Source organism: Hordeum vulgare, chromosome 7H (genome assembly GCF_904849725.1).
Source record: "Hordeum vulgare subsp. vulgare chromosome 7H, MorexV3_pseudomolecules_assembly, whole genome shotgun sequence".
Taxonomy (NCBI): domain Eukaryota; kingdom Viridiplantae; phylum Streptophyta; class Magnoliopsida; order Poales; family Poaceae; genus Hordeum; species Hordeum vulgare.
The window spans coordinates 45678885-45697550 of record NC_058524.1 but is presented as its reverse complement, the minus strand read 5'-3'; the positions used below and the strand labels follow the sequence as shown (position 1 = coordinate 45697550).

General features: G+C 42.3%; 1 pseudogene; it reads left to right on the top strand.

The window, feature by feature from the left end:
• The first annotated feature begins 4026 nt into the window (after positions 1-4026).
• LOC123407913 lies at positions 4027-5389 on the top strand (annotated as a pseudogene).
• Positions 5390-18666: the final 13277 nt, after the last annotated feature.

Below are 18666 nucleotides of genomic sequence, written 5' to 3'. Positions count from 1 at the left end.
CGTCGATCTACCGAGGACCAAGCAATCACATGAGCACGACACCAAGATTTGTTAACGAGGTTCGCCGATATGGCTACAACCCCGGGGCCTGACTACGGACGCTCCTCCCCGTGACACCGTCACAGTACCGCACCCCAGTCGCCCGGACGCCGGCACACGCCGCCGCTCCCCCGCGTGCCTGTGCTATTATGTTGGCATATGTTACATCGTGTGTCTACCCCCGCTATATATGAGAGGCCTAGGATACAAGTGTCCTCCTTGGACACGACTCTATATCCTATCTAAACACACACAACTATAAGTCCAACTATAACCTACCTTGTACACAATATTATTCGACAGAAATCTAACATTTACAAAAGGAACAAATTCCAAAGGGACAAATTTTGAAAGTAGGTACATTTTTTAAAATGATGACCAGTTTTTGAAATGCAAATGTTTTTTTGATAAAAAGTAACATAATTAATAATTTATCTTTTTTCTGAAAACACGAACAAATTTATCAAAATGCGAACATTTTGTTCTGAAAATATCTGTTTTTTTGAATTGGTAATTTTTTGACGACACGGCTTTATTTATTCGTGAATGCATTTGGAAAGTGAAATTCTAGAACATTTCTCAATTTGTGAACAAAAATTTAAAAGCAAATATTTGTTGAGATCCCCGGGTCATTTTGTTATTTGAGAAGGAAATTATAGAACATGAAGGAAAAAAGAGTAGGAAAACAATTTTTGAAAACATGAAGGAACAATTTTTGAAAATATGAGGAAAAAAAATTGAGAACATTTTTTGAAGTTCAAAATAAGAACTAGAAAATGTCAAACAAAACTAATAGGAAAAGGAGAAAAAGGAAAAAATGAAAACGAAAACAATATTTTTTTTGAAAAACAAGGACATTTTTGAAATATACGGAACACTGTTTGGAAATACCGAACATTTATTAAAAATCCTGAACATTTTCTGAAGTTATGATTATTTTTGCAAACTGTAGTTATTTGAAATGTAGAATATTTTCATAACAGCAAGAATATATTTCGAATTTTAAGAACATTTTTCAAACATGGACTAAGTTTAAAAATAAAATAACCTTGGAAAAAAGGAAAAAAGAAGAAACAGAAGACAAAAATAAAATAAAATAATAAAAAACAGGAAAAAAAGGAAAAAGAAAAAGGAACCCGATAAAAAACGAAAAAAGCGGTGCAAGGAACTTCCTAGGATGTTCCCAAAACCGATGGTAACTGAAACTGCCGGCCCAAATTGTCCCGGGGGATGTGCGAAGCCTCCTTAATTCACCGCAAAATGTGCGAATAGCCTTTTCATGTCTTGCGGATGATCCGTGTGATGGCTGGGAAGGCATTTGTCAATGTTGGTCTCATGACAGACGTTCGCGAGATAAGGTTTTAGAAAAAATATAGTATATGAAAAGGAATCGATCCTTTGTTAAAAGCTTGTTGGGGTCTATGTGTCAGCGGCTGATCCCTAGGGCGGATCCACCGGTCTAATAGCCGTTTAATTAGGCCCTCTGACTTTTATCATGTCAGTCTGACCTATTTCATCTTTTATTTAATTAGTCCATCTATATATTAAGGGGCTTGCTATGCGTGCAAGCCGTCTGATATATTGCATCGTGCGATCCGAACACGTCTTCACCACTGCAATACGCGTTTTGTTGCAGAATTATTTCGGCAGCATAGGACTTGTTGTAGTTTTTTTAACCTTGGTTTTGAAGCATTTCTTTTGCAACTGAGCTATTGTTGCAGAAATTTTTTGCAACACAGATTTTGTTGTAATATAGACCCATAGTAAATATTGCAACCTGTTTATAAAAGTGTGTTCGACGAAGGACAATATATAGATCCTCATGTGTCATGCAGGGGAGGTGGCGGAGGCGCTGTTACGCGTCGGCTGACCGATATTTTTAAAAGATCCGCCACCTCGAAAGACGTATGGTTTTGTGGATTGAGTGGCCGAGCATCACCCTCTACCATTGCAACAGAGATCATGTTGTGGATTTTTTCTAAAACACGAATAATGTTGTACAATTTTTTTGTAACATGGCTCAAGTTCTAGAAATGTTTACCACATAGATTAAGTCGTAGTGTTTTTTTTTCAACAAAGGTCTTGTTATAATTTTTTTTCTTGTAAAAGGTCTTGTCGTAGAAATGTTCACGAAAAAATCTTATTTGCAGAAACTTTACAAAAGTGCAGAATATATTTACAACAACGGTCTTGTTGTAGAATTATTCAGTAACATAGCTATTGTTGCGGAAATTTATAAACGTCTTATCGTAGAAATGTTCATGAAAAAAGTCTTGTTTGCAGAAACTTTACAAAAGTGCAGAATATATTTACAACAACGGTCTTCAGGCCCGTCGTTGAAGGTGGCCAAGATGGGCGACCGCACAGGGCCCCCAAAAATTTGAGACCTCCAAATTACTAGGTATTAGTAATATATATGTATGTAGTTATAATCATAATTAGCTATTTAATCCATCAGCAAGGCCTAAGCAGTGTTCAACAACAAAAAAGCTGGCAGCCCACGAGGCCTGCTGCATATGAGATATCACGTACACGCCTGAATGCATGATCACGTACTATGTCTCCAGGCCTGCATGTCTCTTTCTGTTGATCGCTAACAGCCTAACATGCCGCCTGACTCCATTGCTTTCACCAGTCGTCTCATCTCCGCCGCGCTCAAGACATCGTCCGTCCGCTCACGGAAAACGTCGTTTGTCGCTGCCTTCCGCGTCCGCGGTCCGCGGTCCGCCGTCCGCGGTCCGCGGTCCGCCGTCCGCGCTTCCGTCATCGGCGATCAGCCGATCACCCAGGTCCCAGGTTCAGTTTGTGCATATTAGTTTATCCCTGCCATATTAGGTTAGGTATATTGTGCATATTAGGTTAGGTATACAATATACTTAATTTCTTTTGTTAGATGATTGTTTTCGTAGTTTTGGGCCCGATTTTGATTTTCGCCCTGGGTCCCTGAATTTCTGAAGACGGCCCTGACGGTCTTGTTGTAGAATTATTCAGTAACATAGTATTGTTGCGAAAATTTATAAACGTCTTTTCACAACAGATGCTCATGCGAGCCAAAGCTCTGCAACTATTTTAGGTGGTTTTTGCAGGACATAGTGAACACATAAGACTACATAGACATGTGATGAAAAATGGAGGCGGTTGATGTTTGGGAGTAATCCATCGGTGGATGTTAATCATTTTCCTCATTAAAAGCATATAACGGTGGATCGCAACATAGACGCCCCCACTCGTCTCTGGAAACGCAACACGATCCAAGCCTGCCCCCACAGCGTCGCCGCTTACGACAAAGACGGCGGAGCAAGCACCGTCTCGCCGCCACCTTCCGCTGCTAATTAGAGCATCTACAGTCGGAACTTGTAAATCCGAACTCTCAAACGCTCGCGGACACGACTGACTGGGCGGGTCCGTTTTGAATTTGTATTTTTTCGTCCGTGCAGCCGTACCTTTCATTTTTTTTCATATATTCGATCACTTGCACGTGATTGTGAAGAACAAAAAAAGAGAAAAGAATGAATAAAGAAAAAGAAAATGTCGTTCGGGATGGGGTCACGTCCTTCATGACGGACTGACCGGGATGTGTCCGGACGTGTCCGCGAGCCCTTATATCGTCCTCATATTTAAGATGATATGAATGGTACTGGTCAGTCCATACGTTTGTTATGAATATGAGGAATTCGGCTGGATTGATTTTTTATGACTGGACAGTGAATGAGCGGGCTGTCAGAGGATTTGAGACGAGTTTGATGGATCAAGGTGTGCTCTCGGGCCTCTCCCGTCGTTTGGGGGGCTACGGCAAATCCCGGCCGCTTCCTTGGAATCGGACTCCTTTTTCCAATCGGATCAGAGGTGAGGTCCCGGCCGCTTCTTTATAAAAATGCAGCCAGGGCCCAGGACGGTGTGCTTCTTCTCAGATTAGATACACATAGCCCCGTAGGTTTGCCGCCGAAGCAACTTTCTCTGACAAGATCTGGTTTTGCAATTGCTCCTATGGAGGCCTGCTGTAGCGTAGCGAGGACAGTGATGTTTGCACATTTTGGCCTGAGAATTATGCCCAAGCTGCTGGCTCTTTCTCCCGATTCACTCCGGAAATTCAGAAAGGTCTCACCACCGAAAATTGTGGCGAGAAAATTGCCGGAGCTGCCGCAGGATGTGTTGATGGAAATATTTTCACTCCTGGAGATACCTGACCTCATTCGTGCGGCCTCTGTCAGCACCTCCTGGCGCTGTGCGTATACCAGCCTATGCAGTCAGCTTGGGGTGTACAAACGGCCTCAGACGCCTTGCCTCCTCTACACTTCAGAATCTGCTGGTGAGAACGTAGCTTGTCTCTACAGCCTCGCGGAGAAGAGGGTCTACAATTTAACTCTCCCGGATCCGCCCATCCGCAGTAGGTATCTGATTGGGTCCTCGCATGGTTGGCTCGTTACCGCAGATGACAAGTCTGAGCTCCACCTTATCAATCCGATCACTGGTCAACAGATTGCTCTCCCGCCGGTGATCACCATCGATTATGTAGAGCCAATCTTTGACGATGCAGGCACGATTATTAAGTATGGATTGCTGGAGCAAGCGTACTATGCGGACTCAGGCTCCAAAGCGGTCGATCCCAAACTGTTAACCTATGCTCTTGACGAGCTTCGTGACCACCTCTACGTCAGAGCATTTATCTTTCCGGATCCGTCAGCAGGAAGCTACATTGTGGTTCTTATCCACGGCCCAGAAGGTGAGCTTTCGTTTGCAAGGATAGGAGATTGTAAGTGGACCTTGCTGCCGCCGGGTTGGGACTATAAAGAATGCATCTACATGCATGATCTATTGTATGCATTCACGGCAACTGGAAGAATCGATGCTTTTAATCTCACTGGCCCTACCGTCACGAGGAACATAATTATAGATGACATTGACTATTACTTTAGCCGGGACATGTGGTATGTTGTTCAGGCACCGTGCGGCGGTCTGCTGCAAGTCTGCAGGGTACGATGAACTCATAGATGCGGGTTATGAGGAGCTCATAGTTAAAACTAGAAAAATCTTGTTATACAAAGTTGATATGGCAGCAGGAGAGCTTGTGGAAATAAATGGCTTGCAGCATCACGTGTTGTTTCTTGGGCGTAACCAGGCACAATACCTTAATGCTGAAGAATATCCGCAACTGAAGGCAAATTGTGTCTATTTCGCAGATGATGAGGAATATAGTTGGAAGTATAGGACGAATCCCCGGGATATAGGTGTTATCAATTTGGAACATGGCAGTACGGAAGATATTGTATCCCCGCTTTGGTCCAGCTGGCCCAGTCCCATATGGATAACACCCAGCCTTACAGCGATGAACTTGTCATTGCATGAATAGGTAGCTTCTTAATGAATTTCAGCAAAATCGTGTATGTGATATACTCCCTCCATTCCTAAATATAAGTCTTTCTAAAGATTCTACTGAAGGACTACATACGGATGTATATAGACATACTTTAAAGTATATATTCATTCATTTTCCTTCGTATGTAGTCATCTCGTGAAATCTCTTAAAATACTTATATTTAGGAACGGAGGAAGTATAAAGTTTCATGTGCTGGTATTTTTTATTTGATTAATAGTTATTCCCGTTGTAAAAAGTTGCGTGTAAGTGTAGATGTCTTTTGGGAGTTGCGACATGGGTGTATATGGCTTCTTTCTCGGAAAAGGCTTTCAGCCTGATTTATATAGAGGCAGGAGATTATGGTGGATCCTCTAGTATGGACAGGTGGAAAAACAAGATCACACACTTACGCCAGTTTCTGAGAGACCGGGCAAAGAATCAATCTGGTATTTATAAAGTAGAAAAAGATAGACTTATAAATATCATTAATGAGTTGGATGTGAAAGCTGGAAGTTCACTTCTAAGCACCTTAGATCGGGATATTAAAACTGAGGCTGAGAAGAAGCTACAAATCCTTCTCAGAGAGGAGGAGCTGAAATGGGCCCTTCAAGCAAAGGTGTCGAAGGTAGTTCATGGAGATGATAACACACACTTTTTTCACATGATTGCGAATGGCAAGTATAGAAAAAAGAAAATTATTCAGCTAGAGCAAGATGAGGGTACAATCATTGGGCAAGAGAACCTAAAATTGTACATATCAGAGTATTACAAGAAGCTTTTTGGTGAACCGGAACACAGCTTTGTTTCTCTTGATGAGAATGAAAATGGTGACATACCTAAGCTCAGTTCGGATGAGAATGAGATTCTCTCAGCATCATTTACGGAGAAGAAGGTGTTTGATACAATAGCACAAATGAAACCAAACAAGGCATCGGGACCGGATGGGTTTCCAGCCGAGTTTTACAAAAAATGTTGGCATAATATAAAGGATGATCTAATGCCTATGTTTCATGACTTGCTCAATGGTCAGCTTCAGCCTTTTCACCTAAACTATGGAACAATAACGTTGTTGCCAAAGAAGGTGGAAGCTATTTGCATTGAGCAGTTCAGGCCGATCTGCCTGCCTAATGTCAGTTTCAAAATCTTCACAAAGGTTGGCACGAATAGGCTGACACAGATAGCCGAGTCTGTCGTACAACCGACTCAGACTGCTTTCATGCCTGGAAGACACATCCTAGAGGAGGTTGTCGTCATATTGCTTGAGTTTATCCCTCTACATCATGCCATCTTACTTAATGCGTTACTCTGTTCTTCATGAACTTCATACTCTAGATGCAGGCAGAAGTCGGTCGATGTGTGGAGTAATAGTAGTAGATACAGAACCGTTTTGGTCTACATGACACGGACGTGATGCCTATATGCATAATCATTGCCTTAGATATCTTCATAATTATTCTCTTTTCTATCAATTGCTCGACAGTAATTTGTTTACCCATAGTATTATTTTCATTTATGAGAGAAGCCTCTAGTGAAATCTATGGCTCGAGGGTCTATTTTCCATATTATATTTTCAGATCCATAAACCAAAAATACCAAAAATACTTTGCTGCAATTTATTTACTTTTGTTTCCGCTATCTTTTATATCTATCTTTATCAGATCTCATCCTTGCAAATAACTCTGAAGGAATTGACAACCCCTTTATAACGTTGGGTGCAAGTGTTTGATTATTTGTGTAGGTACTACTATTGGAGCTTTGCTTGTTCCTCCTACTGGATTAATATCTTGGTTCTCAACAAACTGAGGGAAATATTTGTCTACTTTACTGCATCACCCTTTCCTCTTCAAGGGAAAACCAACACAAGCTCAAGAGGTAGTAAGAAGGATTTCTGACGCCGTTGCCGGGGAGGATACATAGCAAGATCATGCTTACCAAGTACCCATCACAAACTCATCTCCTGCATTTACTTTATTTGCCATTTGCCTCTCGTTTTCCTCTCCCCCACTTCTAAAACAATTTTTCAGAAAATACAAAAAGATTTGCCTTTTTATTTGCCCCTTTTCCGTCCGTCTTTTCGTTTGCTTCTCGTTTGCCTAGTTAGGTTGCTTAAACTCATGGCTAGCCTTGCTACTATCGCTAGTATTCGTGAGAGTGGAGTTCTTAATTTTAAGCAAAGGGAAGGAGAAAATTTAAAAGATGCTTGGTATAAAATTTGCACTGCTAAAAGTAGATCTATTCGCAGGCAATCTACTATCGTTCTCCTTCGCAATTTTTATGTGGGCGTCTCCCTTGGAATAGATTTGTTTTAGACATCATTATGGGAGGGAATTTCTTGGGTAGCCATACCTTTGATTCTTATAATGCTATGACAAATCTGGTAGGTTCACCCCCACTAATGGTTAATGAAACAATCTTAACTTTAGAACATGTGATGCGAAGGCTTGATGGTATTGAATGTTGGAAATATGCCCTAGAGGCAATGATAAATAATAATTATTATATTTCCTGTTTTAAGATAATCGTTTATTATCCATGCTATAATTGTATTGAATGAAAACATAGATACATGTGTGGATACATAGACACAACAATGTCCCTAGCAAGCCTCTAGTTGGCTAGCCAGTTGATCAAGGATAGTCAAGGTTTTCTGACTATGTGCAAAGTGTTGTTGCTTGATAACTGAATCACATCATTAGGAGAATCATGTGATGGACTAGACCCAAACTATGAACGTAGCATATTGATCTTGTCGTTTTATTGCTATAGTTTTCTGCGTGTCAAATATTTGTTCCTATGACCATGAGATCATATAACTCACTAGCACCAGAGGAATACCTTGTGTGCATCAAACGTCACAACATAACTGGGTGACTATAAAGGTGCTCTACAGGTATCTCCCAAGGTGTCCGTTGGGTTAGTATGGATCAAGACTGGGATTTGTCACTCCGTGTGACAGAGAGGTATCTCAGGGCCCACTCGGTAATACAACATCACACACAAGCCTTGCAAGCAATGTGACTAAGTGTAAGTCACGGGATCTTGTATTACAGAACGAGTAAAGAGACTTGCCGATAATGAGATTGAAATAGGTATGCGGATACCGACGATCCAATCTCGGGCAAGTAACATACCGAAGGACAAAGGGAATGACATACGGGATTAGAATCCTTGACACCAAGCTTCAACCGATAAGATCTTTGGAGAATATGTAGGATCCAATATGGGCATCCAGGTCCCGCTATTGGATATTGATCGAGGAGTACCTCGGGGCATGTCTACAGTCACGCTATTGGATATTGAACGAGGAGTACCTCAGGGCATGTCTACATACTTCTCGAACCCGTAGGGTCTACACACTTAAGGTTCGGCGATGTTTTAGTATAGTTGAGTTATATGTGTGGTTACCGAATGTTGTTCGGAGTCCCGGATGAGATCACGGACGTCACGAGGGTTTCCGGAATGGCTCGGAGACGAAGATTGATATATAGGATGACTTCATTTGGTTACCGGAAAGTTTTCGGGCATTACCGGGAATGTACCAGGAGTGACGAATGGGTTCCGGAAGTTCATCGGGAGGGGGGCAACCCCCCCGGGGGAAGCCCAAAGGACTTATGGGTGGCGCACCAGCCCTTAGTGGGCTGGTGGGACAGCCCAAGAAGACTTATGCGCCAGAGAAAGAAAACCAAAGAAAAGAAGAAAAAATAAAGGTGGGAAGGGAGAGAAGGACTCCACTTTCCAATCCTAGTTGGACTAGGATTGGAGTAGGACTCCTCCTCCTCCCTAGCCGTCGCACCCTTGAGGGCTTGTCCCTCAAGGCAATCCTCCTCCCCCTCCCTCCTATATATAGTGGTGATTTAGGGCTGATTTGAGACAACTTTTGCCACGTGCAACTCAGATCTAGACACCATAGTTTTACCTCTAGATCGTATTTCTGCAGAGCTCGGGCGGAGCCTTGCAGGAGTAGATCCTTCACCACCACCGGAGCACCGTCACGCTGCCGAAGAACTCATCTACTTCTCCGTCTTGCTTGCTAGATCAAGAAGGCCGAGATCATCGTCGAGCTGTACGTGTGCTGAACACGGAGGTGCCGTCCGTTCGGCACTAGATCGGAACCGATCGTGGGACGGATCACGGGACGGTTCGTGGGACGGTTTGCGGGGCGGATCGAGGGACGTGAGTACGTTCCACTACATCAACCGCGTTTCTTAACGCTTCCTGCTGTGCGATCTACAAGGGTACGTAGATCCAAATCTCCTCTCATAGATGGACACCACCATGATAGGTCTTCGTGCGCGTAGGGAAATTTTTGTTTCCCATGCGACGTTCCCCAACAGTGGCATCATGAGCCAGGTTCATGCATAGATGTAATCTCGAGTAGAACACAAAGGGTTTTGTGGACGGTGATGTTCGATTTGCTTCCCTCCTTAGTGTTTTCTCGATTCAGCGGTATTGTTGGATTGAAGCGGCCCGAACCGACATTATTCGTACGCTTACGAAAGACTGGTTTCATCGCTTGACATGCAACCTCGTTGCATAAAGATGACTGGCGAGTGTCGGTTTCTTCAACTTTAGTTGAATTGGTTTTGACCGAGGCGGTCCTTGGAGAGGTTAAATAGCAATTTGCACATCTCTGTTGTGGTTTTTGCGTAAGTATGATGCGATCTACTAGATACCCATAGCAGCCACGTAAAACATGCAACAACAATTAGAGGACGTCTAACTTGTTTTTGCAGGGTATGCTTGTGATATGATATGGCCAATGACGTGATGTGATATATTAGATGTATGAGATGATCATGTTGTAATAGTTAAATATCGACTTGCACGTCGATGGTACGGCAACCTGCAGGAGCCATAGGGTTGTCTTTAAACTAACATTTGTGTTTGCATATGCGTTTACTATATTGCTAGGACGTAGCTTTAGTAGTAATAGCATAAGTAGCATGCCAACCCCGATGGCGACACGTTGATGGAGATCATGATGATGGAGATCATGGTGTGGGTGACAAGAAGATCGTGTCGGTGCTTTGGTGATGGAGATCAAGAAGCACATGATGATGGCCATATCATGTCACTTATGAATTGCATGTGATGTTAATCCTTTTATGCACCTTATTTTGCTTAGAATGACGGTAGCATTATGAGGTGATCTCTCACTAAAATTTCAAGACAAAATTGTGTTCTCCCCGACTGTGCACCGTTGCTACAGTTCGTCGTTTTGAGACACCACGTGATGATCAGGTGTGATAGACTCAACGTTCACATACAACGGGTGCAAAACAGTTGCACACTGTAAGTGCATCTAGTGCCCCTTAGTGATTTTGGTGGTTTGAAGACTTATAGGTTAAGTATCTAATGTGTTCTTGAGTGTACACAGGATCTATAAATCGCTGAGGAGTTTGAAATATTCAATGAATATCGACCCCTAAAAATGTATATCTTCGGTTGAAGAAATTGGTCTGAAGCTGAAGAATTGAATCGTGAAGAATTTGCGATGAAATTGATATTCCTCATGAAGATATTGAAATTGAGGAATTCGGTGTGTCCTGAAGAAAATCAATGTGAAGACTTTGAAGCATGAAGATTTATTCTTTCTGTTTTGTTTTCTTCACACTTGAGTAATAGGAACACCGTACTGTTAAAGGGGGTCGAGGTAACACATTGGAATGAATTTCCTCATGATGCTCAACCCAAGCCTAATCCTACCAAAAGCCTCAAGTGAGGAATATGAGAGACATGAGGACTCTCACAGTTGAGGCTCCCGACCGTTATCGATAGCCACGCCACATCATTGGTCTTATCCACACCAACGGTCACATTATTTAAGGGAATTAATGTCAAATCATGTCGGGATGCTCCCAGGCTATAAATAGCCGCCCCCACAACCATTAGTTGGTTGGCTGCTCCGTTAGAAACTGACACTTGTCATAAGAGCAACCCAAATTCCTCAGAGTCTTCGAGAGTAATTCATCAGTGAGGAAATACCCCAAACACCAAACCACAAACCGAAAACCAAGTGATTGAGCATCACTGAAGAAGTTGTTCATGTGTGGAACTGAAGCCTTTTACCTTTGAGGACTGTGCATCCTCCAGATGGTTAGGCGTCATGGTCTAGAGCAATCCAGCAGTCAATTGTGGATGGCCAGGTGACCAAGTTCGTGAGGGTTTGGAAGTCTGCCCTGAAGACTTACCACGAGTGTTGGGCGAGGACTGTGTGTTCTTAGCCCAAGGAGAATACGGTAGGGACTGTGTGTCCTTTGGTTTCAATACCAAGCCGCTCCAAACCAGATGTACAACTGTCACACCAGTTGGAACTGGGTCATCAATCACTGCCTTCACTGTGAAACGGGTTCTATTTCCTCAACTCTTTATATTCCTCAGATTGTGTGTTGATGATTTTCACTGTCACTGTTTGAAGAATTTGCTGAAGACTTTCTCTGAAATTCCTCAACCCCAAATTCTTCACGCAAGCTAATCCTCATCTGTTTTCTGCGTGCCTGCATACTCTGCAAACTGTTTTCATGTTCTTCATTCTGAAAAACTGCTGTAGTGAAACTTTGCACTCCTGATCCTTTACTGTTTCCGCTGTAAGTTAGTCATCGATGAGGAATTTCCTCAGTGATGAAATTCTAAAAATCTCCTATTCACCCCCCGTCTAGTCGATATAATGCACTTTCAATTGGTATCAGAGCAAGGTACTCCCTTGTTCTTTGTTTTTTTGGTTTAACCACCTGGAGTTTTAGTTATGTCGACTGTAGGCATGATTAAGGTTACTGCAGCATGTCCTACTTTCGAAGGAAAGGACTTTCCCTTGTGGAAGACCAAGATGCAGATGCATCTACGAGCTATTGACAATGATCTCTGGTATATTGTGGAACATGGCGTCCCCATCATCTCTGCTACTGTCTCTGCTGCTGATGTGAAGAAATTCAAGCAACTTGATTCTCAAGCGAAGAATATCATGTGTGGCCATCAGAGCAAAGGCCAGTATGGCAGAGTGAGTGCTTTGGGCTCAACAAAACTTATCTGGAAAGGCTGTCCAAAGTTAATGAAGGAGTATCAACCCAGCGTGATTCTCGTATTGATGTTCTTCGCAATCTCTTCAATCGCTTCAAGAGATTTGACAATGAAAGCTGCCAAGATACCTTTGATCGCCTCACTGACATATCAAATGAACTGCAAGCACTGGGAGCTCGAGACATTACTGATCACGAAGTTGTGAAGAAACTGCTAAGATCTTTGGATTCTTCATTTGATACTTTAGTTCTGATGATTCAAGAAAGACCAAACTACAAGATGCTTGATCCAGCTGATATACTCGAAAGACTCAATACTCATGAATTCCAACAAGAAGAAAAGAGAGATCTATATGGACCAAGCTATTCTAGACCACGTGCACTAAAGGCCAAAGCAATTTCCTCATCTGAAGAAGAAGACTTGGATGGTAGCATTGGTGATCCTGAAGAATTTGGACAGGAGCTTGCAATGCTCGTGAGGAAATTCCAGAGGTTTACACGACGTGGCCAGTTCGGTAAATCTTCAAGAAGAGATATGAGGAAATCAAAATCTTCATCTGAGGACTACAAGAAAAGAACCTGCCACAAATGCAAGAAATGAGGTCACTACATTGCTGATTGTCCTCGTTGGGGAAAGGAATCAAAGAAGAAGAAATACAAGGATGAAAGTTCTGATGACTCGAAGAAAAAGAAGAAACCTTGAAAATCCTCATCATCAAAGTCCTCATCGCACAAGAAGACTAGTTTCAGAAAGGCTCGGGCACTTATTGGCAAGGAAATGGATTCCGAGGCAGAATCCGAGGAATGTGATGAAGCGGAGGGTTCTGATGAAGACTCAGAATCTGGACAGGCTAGTGTTGGACTTGCAACCACATTCGTCAGCAAGTCAATCTTCAACCTTGAAGAAAATGATAACACCATCCACACTGATGACTATGCTGATGACTTCGCTCCAACCTATTGCTTCATGGCAAAAGGTTCAAAGGTACCGAATGATGCTTCCTCCTATGATTCAAGTGACTGTGAACCTGATGATTATAAAAAACCCAGTTACAGTAAACTTGCTCTCATTGCCACTAAACAACAAACTGCCTTGGAAAAGCTTCAGAAACTGCTAGATAGAAGCGACGATCTGTTGAATGATGAAATGAATCTTACCCAAATCCTCACTGAAGATGTGAAAAGTCTTCACTCTAGATTTGATAATCTTCAAGATCGTCATGATACACTCGTCGCTGATCATGAGAAACTTTCCTATGAATTTCTTCAAAGGAAGCTTGATCTAGAGAAGTTGAGGATTTCTCATGATGATCTTCGTATGGAAAATGATTCATTACTAGCTCAACAGATCAGTGCTGCTCAAGCCGAATTCATTCCTCCATGTCTTAAATGCATTGAACATGAAACTGCTAATTGTTCACCAGAATCATCAAATGCTTCAACTGCTACATATTCTTCGACTGCTCGTGTAGTGTCAAATTCCTCACTTGAGGAAAACACAAATGTCACTGATGAAAATGCAGGGCTGAAGGAATTGTATGTGACAGGCATATACAAAAGTCTCAAAGGACATCAAACCCTTTGTGATGTGCTCAAAAAGCAGATCTTGAACAGGAACCCGAGGAAAGAAGGAATTGCCTTTGAGAGGAAATTGAATGCTGATGGATCTTATTGGAAACCTGAGCAGTATCCCAAAACCTCATGGGTGAAGTTTTCAAGTTCTGGGTGAAGTTCTTATGGACAAAGAGATAAAGAGTGGCAAGAGCTCAAGCTTGGGGATGCCCAAGGCACCCCAAGTTGATTCAAGGATGCCAAAAAAGCCTAAGCTTGGGGATGCCCCGGGAAGGCATCCCCTCTTTCGTCTTCAATCCATCGGTAATGTTACTTGGAGCTATATTTTTATGCACCACATGATATGTGTTTTGCTTGGAGCGTCTTGTATCATAGGAGTCTTTTATTTTTGTTGTGTCACAATCTTCCTTGCTGCACACCTAGAGAGAGACATGCACTCACCGTGATTTTGTCGAGCTTCACTTATATCCTTTGAGTTAGGCAATTCAGCTCACATGTGTTTCACTTATATCTTTAGAGCTAGTTGATTTTGCTCTATGTGCTTCATTTATATCTTTTAGAGCACAACGGTGTGTGGCTTGGTAGTTGGCTTATGCTATGAAAGTAGTCTCAAAAGGGGTAGTTATCCAAAGGGATATGAAAACTTCCACCTTCATGTGCATTGAGTAGTTAGAGAAGTTTGATTCATCTCAATTAGTTTTGAGCTGTGGTTGTTTGATCTAGAAATACTTGTGTTGAAGTTAGTGATTCCCGTAGCATGCACGTATGGTGAACCACTATGTGATGAAGTCTGAGCATGATTAGTTTATTGATTGTCATCCTTTGTGTAGCGGTCGGGATCGTGCGATGGTTTATACCTACCAACCCTTCCCCTAGGAGTATGCGTTGAATGCTTTGTTTCGATTACTACTAAAACTTTTGCAACAAGCATATGAGTTCTTCATGACTAATGTTGAGTCCATGGTTTAGATGCACTTTCACCTTCCACCATCACTATCTTCTCTAGTGCCGTGCAACTTTCGCCAGTGCATCAAACCACCATTAGCCTCCCTCAAAACAGCCACCACCTACCTACTATGGCTTTTTCAAAGCCTTTCCGAGATATATTGCCATGCAACTACCACCATTACATGTGCCACATCATCTACAATGCCATTGCATGATCATAAGATAGCTAGCATGATGTTTCCATTGATGTCTATGCCATGCTAGATCATTGTCATGGTACACTACCGAAGGCATTCCATATAGAGTCATCATTGCTCTAAGTTTTGAGTTGTAAGTGTGATGATCATCATTGATGGAGCATTGTCCCATGTGAGGAAATAAAAGAGGCCAGCGAAGCCCGTTTACAAAAAGAGGCCAAAGATGCCCACAAAAATAAAAAAACTAAAAGAAAAAAGAGGCCAAAGTGCCAACCAAAAAAAATGAGAGAAAAAGAGAGAAGGGACAATACTCCTATCTCCTTTCCACACTTGTGCTTCATATTAAGCACCATGATCTTCATGATTGAGAGTCTCTCGTTTTGTCACCACCATATAGCTGCTGGGAAATTTTCATTATATAACTTGGCTTGTATATTCCTATGATGGGCTTCCTCAAAATTGCCCTAGGTCTTCGTGAGCAAGCAAGTTGGATGCACACCCACTAGTTTTCCTTAAGAGCTTTCACATACTCATAGCTCTAGTGCATCTCTTGCATGGCAATCCCTACTCATTCACATTGATATCTATTGATAAGCATGTCCATAGCTCATTGATATGCCTAGTTAATGTGACCATCTTCTCCTTTTTGTCTCACAACCTCCACCACTCCATTCCACCTATAGTGCTATAACCATGGCTCACGCTCATGTATTGCGTGAGAGTTGAAAAAGTTTGAGAAAGTAAAGGTGTGAAAACAATTACTTGGCCAATACCGAGGTTGTGCATGATTTAAATTCATTATGCAAGGATGACAGAGCATAGCCAGACTATATGCTTTTGTAGTGTTAACTTTATTTTGGCCTTGTTATTTTGAAAGTTCATGATTACCTTGCTAGTTTGCTTGAAGTATTATCGTCTCCACATCAATAGCAAACTATTGTTTTGAATCTAACGGATCTGAACATTCATGTCACATAAGAGAGTTACAAAGGACATCTATGCTAGGTAGCATGAAAGCATAAAAAATTCATTCTTTATCACTTCCCTACTCGAGGACGAGCAGGAGTTAAGCTTGGGGATGCTTGATACATCTCCAACGTATCTATAATTTTTGATGGTTTCATGCTATTATCTTGTCAACTTTGGATGTTTTATATGCATGAACATGCTATTTTATATCTTTTTTGGGACTAACCTATTAACTCAGTGCCATGTGCCAGTTTATGTTTTTTTCCGTGTTTTTGACCCTTTTTCAGACGGAGTCCAAATGGAATGAAACTTTACGATGATTTTTTTGGACCAAAAGAGACCCCCGAAGCTTTGGAAGAAGGCCAGAAGAGCCACGAGGGAGTCGCAAGCCCTGACGCCACGACGACCCCCCAGGCCGCACCATGCAGGCTTGTGACCTCCTCGTTGGCCCAACTGACGCAATTCCACCGCCATAAATTCCTATAAATTCAGAAACCCCTAGAAAGAAACCTAGATCGGGAGTTCCGCCGCCGCAAGCCTGTGTAGCCACCAAAAACCAATCTGGAGCTTGTTCCGGCACCCTACCGGAGGGAGAATCCATCTCCGGTGGCCATCTTCATCATCCCGGCGATCTCCATGACGAGGAGGGAGTAGTTCTCCCTCGGGGCTGAGGGTATGTACCAGTAGCTATGTGTTTGGTCTATCTCTCTCGTGTTCTTGAGATGTCTTGATCTCGATGTACCGTGGGCTTTGCTACTATAGTTGGATCTTATGATGTTCTTCCCCTCTCCCTTCTTGTAATGAGTTGAGTTTCTCCTTTGGAGTTATCTTATCGGATTGAGTCTTTGAGAACACTTGATGTATGTCTTGCACGTGTCTATCTGCTGTGATCAACTTGCGAGTTCGTGACATTGGGAACCTATGCATATGGGTTGGCACACGTGGATTCATGTGAGTACTTGATGTATGTTTTGGTGATCAACTTGCGGGTTCGTGACATTGGGAACCTATGCACAGGGGTTGGCACACGTTTTGACTCTCTGGTAGAAACTTTGGGGCACTCTTTGAAGTTCTATGTGTTGGTTGAATAGATGATTCTGAGATTGTGTGATGCATATCGTATAATCATACCCACGGATACTTGAGGTGACAATGGAGTATCTAGGTGACATTAGGGTCTTGGTTGATAAGTATCTTAAGGTGTTATTCTACTACGAACTCTATGAAAGATTAAACGGAAAGAATAGCTTCGTGCTATTTTACTACGGACTCTTGAATAGATCGATCAGAAAGAATAACTTTGTGGTGGTTTCGTACCCGACAATTATCTCTTCGTTTGTTCTCCGCTATTAGTGACTTTGGAGTGACTCTTTGTTGCATGTTGAGGGCTAGTTATATGATCCAATTATGTTATCATTGTTGAGAGAACTTCACTAGTGAAAGTATGAACCCTAGGCCTTGTTTCCATGCATTGCAATACCGTTCGTGCTCACTTTTACCTTTTATTACCTTGCTGTTTTTGTAATTTCAGATTACAAAAACCTATATCTACCATCCATATTGCACTTGTATCACCAGCTCTTCGCCGAACTAGTGCACCTATACAACTTACCATTGTATTGGGTGTGTTGGGGACACAAGAGACTCTTTGTTATTTGGTTGGAGGGTTGCTTGAGAGAGACCATCTTCATCCTACGCCTCCCGCGGATTGATAAACCTTAGGTCACCCACTTGAGGCAAAATTGCTACTGTCCTACAAACCTCTGCGCTTGGAGGCCCAACAACGTCTACAAGGAGAAGGTTGCGTAGTAGACATCAATGAACTTGGTATTACTCACGAATTGTCTGCTCCTTATACTCCTCAACAGAATGGTGTCGTCGAAAGGAAGAACAGGACTCTGGTTGAAATGGCAAGAACCATGCTTGAAGAATATTAGACTCCTCGTCGCTTTTGGCATGAAGCAATCAACACTGCATGCCATATCATCAACATGGTATATCTTCACAAATTCCTCAAGAAAACCTCATATGAACTCCTCACTGACAAGAAACCCAATGTAAGTTATTTCAAAGTCTTCGGTGCAAAATGTTGGATTAGAGATCCTCACCATAGCTCAAAATTTGCACCTAAATCACATGAGGGTTTTATGCTCGGTTATGGAAAGGACTCGCACACCTACAGAGTCTTCAACAACTATCACAACAAGGTTGTTGAGACTGTAGATGTGCGGTTCGACGAAACTAATGGCTCACAAAGAGAGCAATTGCCTTCTGATCCAGATAAGCTGTCTCCTGAGGAAGCAATAAAGCTCAAACTTACTGAAGGCATTGTTCCCACTGAGGAAATTGATGAAGAAATCATTCCCATCATTGATGAAAATCAAGAAGATGCTCCTGAGGAAATTGCTCCAGAACCAATTCCTCAGCCCAGACGAAATCCTCAACCAGCTCATCCAAGGATTGCAAATGAAGTAGAACTTGACAAAATGCTCAATGACAACAACGCGCCAGGTCCTCTCACTCGCTCAAAAGCTTCACACTTAGTTAACTTTTGTGGGCATTTCTCCTT